General features: G+C 35.9%; 1 protein-coding gene across 1 annotated transcript in view; it reads left to right on the top strand.

The window, feature by feature from the left end:
* The window catches only part of LOC143663303 (UDP-glucuronosyltransferase 2A3-like), a 108,193-nt gene that overhangs the window by 9,381 nt on the left and 86,205 nt on the right, over positions 1–12,607 (top strand). The gene's annotated exons all lie outside the window — the stretch shown is intronic.

Raw genomic sequence — 12,607 nt, 5'->3', positions numbered from 1 at the left:
TGAAAAAAATGTATATATAATTAAATTCAATTTCATCTCTGTTTTCCCCTAAATTTACACTACTAACTTTACTTTTCTTCATATCAAGATTTTTCTATGCATTATTAAACATTGATGTTGTGTATGTGTTTTGATTCTCCTTATTACCAAACCAAATCAATTGCTAAATATTCATTTTACCTCTTTTGCTTGTTTGTTTACGTACTATAGACTTGATTATCTTTCCCCCTCAACCTTTTAAAAGTAACATTACTGACTTCATATTATTGCCTTGTACGAATGGATAATTTTAGCTAGTCTAGTGCAGAATGCTACTTGTGTTTCTCTCTCTAACTTTTTGCTTTTACAAAATATGGTGTCTGGAACTCTTTATACATGTATCTGGCCATGTTGACACCCAAAATTATTCAACTATTTAAGCTTTATTCTGAGATCTTTCTTGAGGGTGGTTTCGTTTGTGTAATTTTCTATTGGGCTGTGAATCTTACTGATCTCTAAATGTTCTGGCATTTAGGGAACTTAAGCCTTTCTCTGTGATACATATTTCAAATAAATGTTCAGTACCTTTTGAATGCTTAAAGTAATGTATACATACGAAAACATTTTACATATTTTAAGTGTAAAAAATCATACTTTCCAAAAAGTGTCTAAAATGTAAAATAAAATTGATTTAAGAAATTGTTTATATATTTTAGATAAGCTTTTGTCATTTTATGAATGCAGATACTGTCTCCCAGTTTATGATGTATGTTCCCACTCTTTTGTTATGTTGTAATTTGAATTGCATTGCAGTTTTTAAATATAATGTAATCAAACTAATTAATTATTTCCTTTATGGCATTCTTCCACACAATTGAAAAAATCCTCCCCCATCCCTAAACTATTACTGCTTCCTTACATATTGTTTTGAATTTAAAGGTTTACTTGTACTTGGAATTTTTTTCTTTTTCAATTTACTGCCCTTCCTTTCCTCTACCTTCTTCAGTATAATCCTTCTTTCCTCTCTTCTTTCCCTCCCACCTTTCTTCCTTCCTTCCCTTACAGTGGAATATGGAGTTTTACATGATTATTTATTAAACAGTCTTTTTCCAGAGCCCCTTAATAATGCTTGACTCTTACCTTAGCAGTCACTTCTATAATTTATAAAATTTCAAGTTTTATAAAACTTGAGATTTTGAGATTTTAATATGGCATTCACATTGAATCTGTAGATTGATTTGGTAAAAATGTACATCTTTATGAATTTGTTTTTCCTATTCATGAATATGTTATATCTGTCTTTTTAATTTCTGCATAATTGTTTTCAATAAGATTTTTATAATTCTAACATAAAAGGCTTATATAACAAAATTATTGAAATATTTTTAAGATTAATTTTATTTTTGTATCAGATGTTCTGATTGATGCCAGAGCTTAGAAATTGAAATTGCTATTTCATATTGCTTTTTTATCCAACAAACTTACCAAACTGACATAAAACCTTATAGTTTACCTATGTATTTTGGGTTATGCTACATGATAGTCACATAATCTGCAAAAATGTTTAGATTTACTAGATATCTTGTGTTCCTATTCTCTTTTTTTTAACTGCAGTTAATTAAGACATTATTAAATTAAAGTTGTTATTCATGCATATTATTGACTGTACTCATCTTATGGGAATGCTTTCAATAAGTCAATATTAATATTAAATTCCATTGAAACTTTTGGTAGTTGTATTTCATCAGACAAAAAAAAATTCTTTTCAATTCCCAATCTACTAATACCTTTTGAAATTATGAATATTGAAATTTTTTGTTGCTTGATATGATTATTTTTTCTTTCTTTGACTGTTAATAAGGTGTTATACTTTTGATTTTAAAGTATCATTTCTTTCTAAGTATGGAACTAACACCTCCATGCCTTCTCCTTTTAATATATTACCAAATTGAGTTAGCTAAAAATTTTTTAAAAATCAGAGCATCTGTTTTATTAACAAGATTGACCTGCTTTTGCTTTTCTATTTTACTAAAACCACCTTTTTTCTTAATTATTTTAATTCCTCTTCTTTAGTTTTACTATATTCTCTTGCTGATTGCTTAAGTGCATTCTTTTATTTAATAATTATTAAAAACAAAGTTTTTTTCAAATTCCATATTTACTATATTCTACAACATCTTATTTTTAATATTTGTATATCCACTCAGGTCTAAATATTTTCGATTTCTTCTTTTGGCAAGAGAGAGGTGAAATGAGTCTTTCAATTTTAAAGTTTAAGTATCACTTAGCTATTGTGACAATAATGCTTTGTAACACAGTGCCCTAAACTGAGTAGCTTCAAAGAATAGTCATTTATTAATGTGCACAAGTCTATGCATTTACAGGGTAGTTTTAGCTTCTAATGGGCTTACATTCAACCATGATCAATGAAAGGTTTAGGAGGTGAAAAGGTGAGAAAGAACAAAGGTACACCAGGAAATTTAAAGTGTGTGTGTGGGGGGGTATTTCTGAGCTCTCAGGCAGAACTCACCAAACCCAAGATGGAGGGAGGTGAGTTCGCATGCGGGCTTCGGTGCAGGCAGCTTTTAAGGATGGAGGTCAGGTGATGTCTGGAAGGGGCGGTTCATTAGTTCTGGAAATCAGTTTGGGAGGGGTGACACAGCCTCCACAGCTCCAGTTGCAGTGCCCTTCCCCTTTCCCCTGACCTAACAATCAAGTGTGGATCTGATCTGTGGATCTCTCCTCTTGCCTGAGACATCTACATGTTTGGCAGTTTAGTAGGCTAAACAGAAGTCAAAGATAAAAGTAGAAATACTCAAGCACTATTTCATAATTTGGGCATGAATGCAGAGAGGTATGAACATTTGAGTCCATTAATGTAGTAAATCTACTGCATGTAACTTTTCTATTAATTTCTGTTGGCCACAGCTATGACCCTAAGGAGTGTTAAAGTAAAAAACGAGAGAGAGAAATGGATCAGAGGATCCCCAAAGACATCAGTCTTCAGACAAGTTTATTTTCAGCCAAGTACAAAATTATATATTAGAAAGAAAGGTGATAAAAGTTGTTTGCATGCCAAAGCTGTACAATGCAAAAACAAGTTCCAGGAAGTAAATACTTCTAAGGCTAGGATGTTAATTTCCCTTAATCAAGTCTCTTCCACACCTCATTGTGCTTTATCTGCCTAACTCAGCTTCTATTGATTTTCCAGATCCTGAAAGCTCAAGTCTGCATTTCCTCATAGACTTGTGTCTGCAAGCTTTAGGTTAAACCTCAACCTTTTAACTACTATAAATTTCCAATGGATTGTACTCAGGAATATGGTCTGTGTGATAACAATTTTGAATATTTTAAAGTCATAGATGTACATATCAGTTTCTGAAGTATCTGTGATAAAATCTTTCTTATTTTGGTGGATATTAAAGCTTCTTTCTTAAATGTTCCCGTTTGCTTTATAGGGATTAAAGTTATAGTATTAGTTGCATCCTCAAGTGGATCTGTCAGCTTCCTAGTGAACTGAAAATATTTTATTATTTTTAGGGTACATTTTCTTTCTGCTAATCCTTACTGAGCTAAAAGCAAATTATTTTTAATATTAATATAGCTGCATCTTCTTTTTCTTGGTAAGTATATATGTGATACATTCTCTCATCATTTTATTTTACATTTTCATGTCATAAAGTATTAGATGTTGCCCCTTTTGACCAGACTATAACTGAATTTTTTTCAATTTAATGTTTTCTGTGATGGTACCAGATAATTTATATCAATTTGAATTTATTGTGGAAATAATTGTATTTAATTACCAACATTTGTTCATGGTCTTTCTATTTCTCAAATTATTTCCACCCTTTTTATTTTGTTAATTCTATCTGATAGAGTGTTTTTTGTTTGTTTGTTTCATTTTCTTTATTTTTCCCATATTTTTCTTATACTTGTATAAAAGTTAAATGCTGCACTAATATTTAGATGTGCTTTTTTTGGTCAGTTTGCCCCTGAATGTGTTAATTTAATGTTAGTTCAATGCCATTAACCTGGAAATTTTTCTGTTTATATAAATTGGCCTAATTGATGCACTTTATTTTTACAATTCTTTCATATGTTTTATTTTTCTCTGATATTTTCAGTTTATTTGATTCTTTATTATTTAATTAGGACTATTTGGACATTAAACCTTTTTTTGAGTGTTTCCATTCTACTTGGTAGACAGTTAAAGATTTATCTATAGTTTTAGTGACCAAGTTCTTTGTATATTTAAAAGTCTCTGGAGTTAACCAGCATCTCTCCTATATTGCTTAATAATATAAAAAATGTAGAAAGTATTGGGTACACATTCTCTTCTTAAGCTTATAGGTTTTTAAGTTTTCTGTTTTTAAACCTTGTATTCTCAATTTATATATAGTCCTATTGTAGCACGAAAACCAGGAACGAGGCCGCAGGCCTCCAGGAATGTTCTGCGAAGTTAGAACAGGCTGAGACTAAGGATCCGTAGTTTCGGGAAGCAGGCTTTATTTGCTATGGCCATAGGGCTCAGCCGAGTCACCTCTGAAAGTCTGAGCCCCGAACAAAAGGCAACCTTAGCTTTTATAGACTCTTTGGCATGTTAAAGACAAGGTAAACAATTGGCTGATATAAGTTGAGAATGGCCCAGAGCTGAACCATTGAGAGGCCCCCACCCCAGGAATGTCTTCTCTCGCCTACGTGCATCTTCACCAGTTCCTGAAGGCTAGGGGAGGGGGTTTCTATCCCAGGAAATGTGCCTTATCTCACTTGCCAGCAAGGAGAGGGGGTTTGGGGATTTTCCGCAGAGAGCACAGCTAAACCAGAAAGAGGGCAAGGCCTGCCTGTTACAATGGCATGTTCTCTCTTGTACTGCAGCCTTATAAGTCCAACTGTATACTCCACATCTATATGTGGATGTCAACTAGCATTTCATAATTTTGTTATTTAAACATGAGCTCCAGCTCAAGCCCCACCCCAAACATGCTCTTCCTGATATCTTCTCCATTTGATTTAATGGAAACTCTCAGTTTGGCCATTATGCAAATAAAAAATATATGTGTCAAATGTATCTTTTTCTCCTATTCTGCAAACAATTTGCCAGAAATTCATATCAGCTATACCCTCAAAATATATGTAAACTTTAACTCTTCTCAGAATATCCATTAGCATTATCCCGGTTAAAGCTTCTCACCTAAATTAACCAACATAACCTCTCATTATAAGAGGCAGTGAAAAAGAGAAAACAGATACCATGCTCTAAGTTGCACATAAATATATTTCTCTTTATGCAACTGCTCAAAGGAAGACAGCAATTTCTGCTTATAAAGTCACACAGGTATCCAGCAACTGGATATGTTATTACTCTTGCATCACTTAGAGAGTAGTTTTTTCTTCATAAGGTTAGGAAACTATATTTTTATTCCATCTAGAGAGAAGGTTTCAGTGAAGTGGAGAATAAGATATATCCCTTTTTAAAAATGCAATAAAAATGTGTTCATGAGTGGGCCATGGTGGCTCAGTGGGCAGAGTTCTCGCCTGTCATGCCAGAGACCTGAGTCCATTTCCTGGTGCCTGTCCATAAAAAAAAAAAAAAAAAAAAACTGTTCATATCAGTTTTTTTAACATGGCTTTGGCAAGAATGTAATAACTTTGGGAGACTAGAAGAGTTTTCTCTAGATATTCAAAAGGTAATATGAATTACCTCTGAAAGACTGTAAATTATCACCCAGTAAAGTTCCTTCCAGTCTGCCTCATCTGGAGAAAAGAATTTGGTCATACATTGATGCTACCCTCAAGAATGTCTTGCAGTTAATACACATATCACATGACTCACTGCGTAGATTAAAAGTTATGGATTTACTTAATAACAATATTTATGTGATAGCTCAAATTGAATTTATATAGCTATCCATTGTATTTACGATCAAATTTTATGTGAATAATATAATCATAAGGAAAAGTCTAACCATCAGTTTTAATTTTGTATTCTTGTTTCATAGAATATTATCCCAAGTAAGTCTAATGAATTTACTTATCAATTTTCTATTCTATGTGCAATTTTATTTTGTCTTATTTGGATGCTTATCATAAAGTCATTGTGAATGGCTACTTTTAGTACAGAAGTCTAGGCGATGCTTTAAGGTCAGAGTTTCTTTTTTTTTTTTTATTAATTAACAGAAAAAACAAATTAACCCAACATTTAGAAATCATACCATTCTACATATGCAATCAGTAATTCTTAACATCATCACATAGATGCATGATCATCATTTCTTAGTACATTTGCATCGGTTTAGAAGAACTAACAACACAACAGAAAAAGATATAGAATGTTAATATAGAGAAAAGAAATAAAAGTAATAATAATAGTAAAAACAAACAAACAAACAAACAAACAAAAACCTATAGCTCAGATGCAGCTTCATTCAGTGTTTTAACATGATTACTTTACAATTAGGTATTATTGTGCTGTCCATTTTTGAGTTTTTTTATCTAGTCCTGTTGCACAGTCTGTATCCCTTCAGCTCCAATTACCCATTATCTTACCCTGTTTCTAACTCCTGCTGGACTCTGTTACCAATGACATATTCCAAGTTTATTCTCAAATGTCCGTTCACATCAGTGGGACCATACTGTATTTGTCCTTAAGTTTTTGGCTAGTCTCACTCAGCATAATGTTCTCTAGGTCCATCCATGTTATTACATGCTTCATAAGTTTATTCTGTCTTAAAGCTGCATAATATTCCATCGTATGTATATACCACAGTTTGTTTAGCCACTCGTCTGTTGATGGACATTTTGGCTGTTTCCATCTCTTTGCAATTGTAAATAACGCTGCTATAAACATTGGTGTGCAAATGTCCGTTTGTGTCTTTGCCCTTAAGTCCTTTGAGTAGATACCCAGCAATGGTATTGCTGGGTCATATGGCAATTCTATATTCAGCTTTTTGAGGAACCGCCAAACTGCCTTCCACAGTGGTTGCACCATTTGACATTCCCACCAACAGTGGATAAGTGTGCCTCTTTCTCCGCATCCTCTCCAGCACTTGTCATTTTCTGTTTTGTTGATAATGGCCATTCTGGTGGGTGTGAGATGATATCTCATTGTGGTTTTGATTTGCATTTCTCTAATGGCCAGGGACATTGAGCACCTCTTCATGTGCCTTTTGGCCATTTGTATTTCGTCTTCTGGTAGGTGTCTGTTCAAGTCTTTTTCCCATTTTGTAATTGGGTTGGCTGTCTTTTTGTTGTTGAGTTGAACAATCTCTTTATAAATTCTGGATACTAGACCTTTATCTGATATATCATTTCCAAATATTGTCTCCCATTGTGAAGGCTGTCTTTCTACTTTCTTGATGAAGTTCTTTGATGCACAAAAGTGTTTAATTTTGAGGAGCTCCCATTTATTTATTTCCTTCTTCAGTGCTCTTGCTTTAGGTTTAAGGTCCATAAAACCGCCTCCAATAGTAAGTTTCATAAGATATCTCCCTACATTTTCCTCTAACTGTTTTATGTTCTTAGACCTAATGTTTAGATCTTTGATCCATTTTGAGTTAACTTTTGTATAAGGTATGAGATATGGGTCTTCTATCATTCTTTTGCATATGGATATCCAGTTCTCAAGGCACCATTTATTGAAGAGACTGTTCTGTCCCAGGTGAGTTGGCTTGACTTCCTTATCAAAGCTCAAATGTCCATAGATGAGAGGGTCTATATCTGAGCACTCTATTCGATTACATTGGTCGATATATCTATCTTTATGCCAATACCATGCTGTTTTGAACACTGTGGCTTCATAATAGGTCTTAAAGTCAGACAGCGCGAGAACTCCAGCTTCGTTTTTTTTCCTCAAGATGTTTTTAGCAATTCGGGGCACCCTGCCCTTCCAGATAAATTTGCTTATTGGTTTTTCTATTTCTGAAAAATAAGTTGTTGAGATTTTGATTGGTATTGCATTGAATCTGTAGATCAATTTAGGTAGAATTGACATCTTAACTATATTTAGTCTTCCAATCCATGAACACGGTATGCCCTTCCATCCATTTAGGTCTTCTGTGATTTCTTTTAGCAGTTTTTTGTAGTTTTCTTTATATAGGTTTTTTGTCTCTTTAGTTAAATTTATTCCTAGGTATTTTATTCTTTTAGTTGCAATTGTAAATGGGATTCATTTCTTGATTTTCCCCTCAACTTGTTAATTACTAGTGTATAGAAATGCTACAGATTTTTGAATGTTGATCTTGTAATCTGCTACTTTGCTGTACTCATTTATTCGCTCTAGTAGTTTTGTTGTGGATTTTTCCGGTTTTTCGACATATAGTATCATATCGTCTGCAAACAGTGATAGTTTTACTTCTTCCTTTCCAATTTTGATGCCTTGTATTTCTTTTTCTTGTCTAATTGCTCTGGCTAGAACCTCCAACACAATGTTGAATAATAGTGGTGATAATGGACATCCTTGTCTTGTTCCTGATCTTAGGGGGAAAGTTTTCAATTTTTCCCCATTGAGGATGATATTAGCTGTGGGTTTTTCATATATTTCCTCTATCATTTTAAGGAAGTTCCCTTGTATTCCTATCTTTTGAAGTGTTTTCAACAGGAAAGGATGTTGAATCTTGTCGAATGCCTTCTCTGCATCAATTGAGATGATCATGTGATTTTTCTGCTTTGATTTGTTGATATGGTGTATTACATTAATTGGTTTTCTTATGTTGAACCATCCTTGCATACCTGGGATGAATCCTACTTGGTCATGATGTATAATTCTTTTAATGTGTTGTTGGATATGATTTGCTAGAATTTTATTGAGGATTTTTGCATCTATATTCATTAGAGAGATTGGTCTGTAGTTTTCTTTTTTTGTAATATCTTTGCCTGGTTTTGGTATGAGGGTGATGTTGGCTTCATAGAATGAATTAGGTAGTTTTCCCTCCACTTAGATTTTTTTGAAGAGTTTGAGGAGAGTTGGTACTAATTCTTTCTGGAATGTTTGATAGAATTCACATGTGAAGCCATCTGGTCCTGAACTTTTCTTTTTGGAAGGTTTTGAATGACTAATTCAATTTCTTTACTTATGATTGGTTTGTTGAGATCACCTATTTCTTCTTGAGTCAAAGCTGGTTGCTCATGTCTTTCCAGGAACCCATCCATTTCATCTAAATTGTTGTATTTATTAGCATAAAGTTGTTCATAGTATCCTGTTATTACCTCCTTTATTTCTATGAGGTCAGTAGTTATGTCTCCTCTTCCATTTCTGATCTTATTTATTTGCATTCTCTCTCTTCTTCTTTTTGTCAATCTTGCTAAGGGCCCATCAATCTTATTGATTTTCTCGTAGAACCAACTTCTGGTCTTATTGATTTTCTCTATTGTTTTCATGTTTTCAATTCCATTTATTTCTGCTCTAATCTTTGTTATTTCTTTCCTTTTGCTTGCTTTGGAATTAATTTGCTGTTCTTTCTCCAGTTCTTCCAAGTGGACAATTAATTCCTGCATTTTTGCCTTTTCTTCTTTTCTGATATAGGCATTTAGGGCAATAAATTTCCCTCTTAGCACTGCCTTTGCTGCGTCCCATAAGTTTTGACATGTTGTGTTTTCATTTTCATTCACCTCGAGGTATTTACTAATTTCTTTGCAATTTCTTCTTTGACCCACTCGTTGTTTAAGAGTGTGTTGTTGAGCCTGCACGTATTTGTGAATTTTCTGGCACTCCACCTATTATTGATTTCCAACTTCATTCCTTTATGATCCGAGAAAGTGTTGTGTATGATTTCAATCTTTTTGAATTTGTTAAGACTTGCCTTGTGACCCAGCATATGGTTTATCTTTGAGAATGATCCATGAGCACTTGAGAAAAAGCTGTATCCTGCTGTTGTGGGATGTAATGTCCTATAAATATCTGTTAAGTCTAGCTCATTTATAGTAATATTCAGATTCTCTATTTCTTTATTGATCCTCTGTCTAGATGTTCTGTCCATTGATGAGAGTGGTGAATTGAAGTCTCCAACTATTATGGTATATGTGTCTATTTCCCTTTTCAGTGTTTGCAGTATACTCCTCACGTATTTTGGGGCATTCTGGTTTGGTGCATAAATGTTTATGATTGTTATGTCTTCTTGTTTAATTGTTCCTTTTATTAGTAGATAGTGTCCTTCTTTGTCTCTTTTAACTGTTTTACATTTGAAGTCTAATTTGTTGGATATTAGTATAGTCACTCTGCTCTTTTCTGGTTGTTATTTGCATGAAATATCTTTTCCCAACCTTTCACTTTCAACCTATGCTTATCTTTGGGTCTAAGATGTGTTTCCTGTAGACAGCATATAGAAGGATCCTGTTTTTTAATCTGTTCTTCCAGTCTATGTCTTTTGATTGGGAAATTCAGTCCATTGACATTTAGTGTTATTACTGTTTGGATAATATTTTCCTCTACCATTTTACCTTTTGTATTATATATATCATATCTGACTTTCCTTCTTTCTACACTCGTCTCCATACCTCTCTCTTCTGTCTTTTCATATCTGACTCTAGTGCTCCCTTTAGTATTTCTTGCAGAGCTGGTCTCTTGGTCACAAATTCTCTCAGTGACTTTTTGTCTGAGAATGTTTTAATTTCTCCCTCATTTTTGAAGGACAATTTTGCTGGATATAGGAGTCTTGGTTGGCAGTTTTTCTCTTTTAGTAATTTAAATATATCATCCCACTGTCTTCTAGCCTCCATGGTTTCTGCTGAGAAATCTACACATAGTCTTATCGGGTTTCCCTTGTATGTGATGGATTGCTTTTCTCTTGCTGCTTTCAAGATCCTCTCTTTCTCTTTGACCTCTGACATTCTAACTAGTAAGTGTCTTGGAGAATGCCTATTTGGGTCTAATCTCTTTGGGGTGCGCTGCACTTCTTGGATCTGTAATTTTAGGTCTTTCATTAGAGTTGGGAAATTTTCAGTGATAATTTCTTCCATTAGTTTTTCTCCTCCTTTTCCTTTCTCTTCTCCTTCTGGGACACCCACAACACGTATATTTGTGCGCTTCATATTGTCCTTGAATTTCCTGATACCCTGTTCAAATTTTTCCATTCTTTTCCCTATAGTTTCTGTTTCTTTTTGGAATTCAGATGTTCCATCCTCCAAATCACTAATTCTATCTTCTGTCTCTTTAAATCTATCATTGTAGGTATTCATTGTTTTTTCCATCTTTTCTACTTTATCTTTCACTTCCATAAGCTCTGTGATTTGTTTTTTCAGTTTTTCTATTTCTTCTTTTTGTTCAGCCCATGTCTTCTTCATGTCCTCCCTCAATTTATCGATTTCATTTTTGAAGAGGTTTTCCATTTCTGTTCGTATATTCGGCATTAGTTGTTTCAGCTCCTGTATCTCATTTGAACTATTGGTTTGTTCCTTTGACTGGGCCATATTTTCAATTTTCTGAGCATGATCCGTTATCTTCTGCTGGCGTCTGGGCATTTAGTCAGATTTCCCTGGGTGTGGGACCCAACAGGTTGAAAGATTTTTCTGTGAAATCTCTGGGTTCTGTTTTTCTTATCCTGCCCAGTAGGTGGCGCTCGTGGCACACGTTTATCTGCGGGTTCCACCAAAAAGGTGCTGTGGGTCCTTTAACTTTGGAAAACTCTCGCCGTGGGGGAGGTTCGCCAGCCGAAGCGGCTTGAAAGAGTGCCAGCCGGCCCGGGGCTCCGAACACGGGGAAGGTTGCTGGCCGCCGCAGCCCGGGAGAGTGCCCGACTGAATTTCCTAGTCAGCCCGGGGTGCCAAGCGTGGTGGAAGAGCGCCAGCCACCGCAGCCTGGGAGAGTGCACTGTTCCCAGCTGGATTGGGGAGTCATGTTTTTGGAAGGGACCCCCCCAGTCACCGTTCTCCGTGGTCTGGGGAATCCGATCCAATTCTCTCAGTTGGTCCGGGGGTCTTCACGTGGTGGGGGCACCAGCCGCCATGACTTGAGGGGACCGCCTGCCCAATTCTGCCAGCTGGCCTGGGAAGGAGGAAGGGAGGGACTCCAGCTGCTTGCCGTCGCACCCAGGAAAGCCCACGCCCCTCGGCAATCTCACCAGAGCTGGTTCTCCCAGACAGTCAGACGTTCCAGGATGGGGTACGCTGTCTTTTTTATCTCTGTCGTGGCTCTGGGAGCTGTTCTGTTTCATTTCTACTCCTCTAGTAGCTGTTCTGAAGGAGGAAAGGTGAGGGTGGCAAGGCTGTCAAGGATGGTAGCAGAGGAGCCGGTGAAGGCGGAAGAGGACATGGTGTTGGTTGGAGAGCCACCAGAGCAGGAGGAGAAAGGGAAGGATAAGATGGCGGATGGAGCGCCACTGGAGCAGAAGGGGAAAGAGGAGGGCAAGATGGTGGCGGGAGCGCCACCGGCGGAGAAGGGGGAAGAGGAGGGCCGGATGGCGGCAGGAGCACCGCCGGCGGAGAAAGAGGGAGAGGAGGGCTGGATGGCGGCGGGAGCGCCACCAGTGGAGAAGGAGAGAGAGGAGGGCTGGATCAGGTCAGAGTTTCTTAACATGCAATTTAATGTCATATAGATCAAATTCACTAGGGTATTGATAATGACAGTAGGATTTCACATACATAGATGAAGATATCTTAAGGATATAAATACATTGGTCTGAAAGCTGGGAAA

Source organism: Tamandua tetradactyla, chromosome 19 (genome assembly GCF_023851605.1).
Source record: "Tamandua tetradactyla isolate mTamTet1 chromosome 19, mTamTet1.pri, whole genome shotgun sequence".
In the NCBI taxonomy this organism is placed as follows: Eukaryota; Metazoa; Chordata; class Mammalia; order Pilosa; family Myrmecophagidae; genus Tamandua; species Tamandua tetradactyla.
The sequence above is the reverse complement of the archived record's forward strand: the minus strand, read 5'-3'. Positions and strand labels throughout refer to the sequence as shown.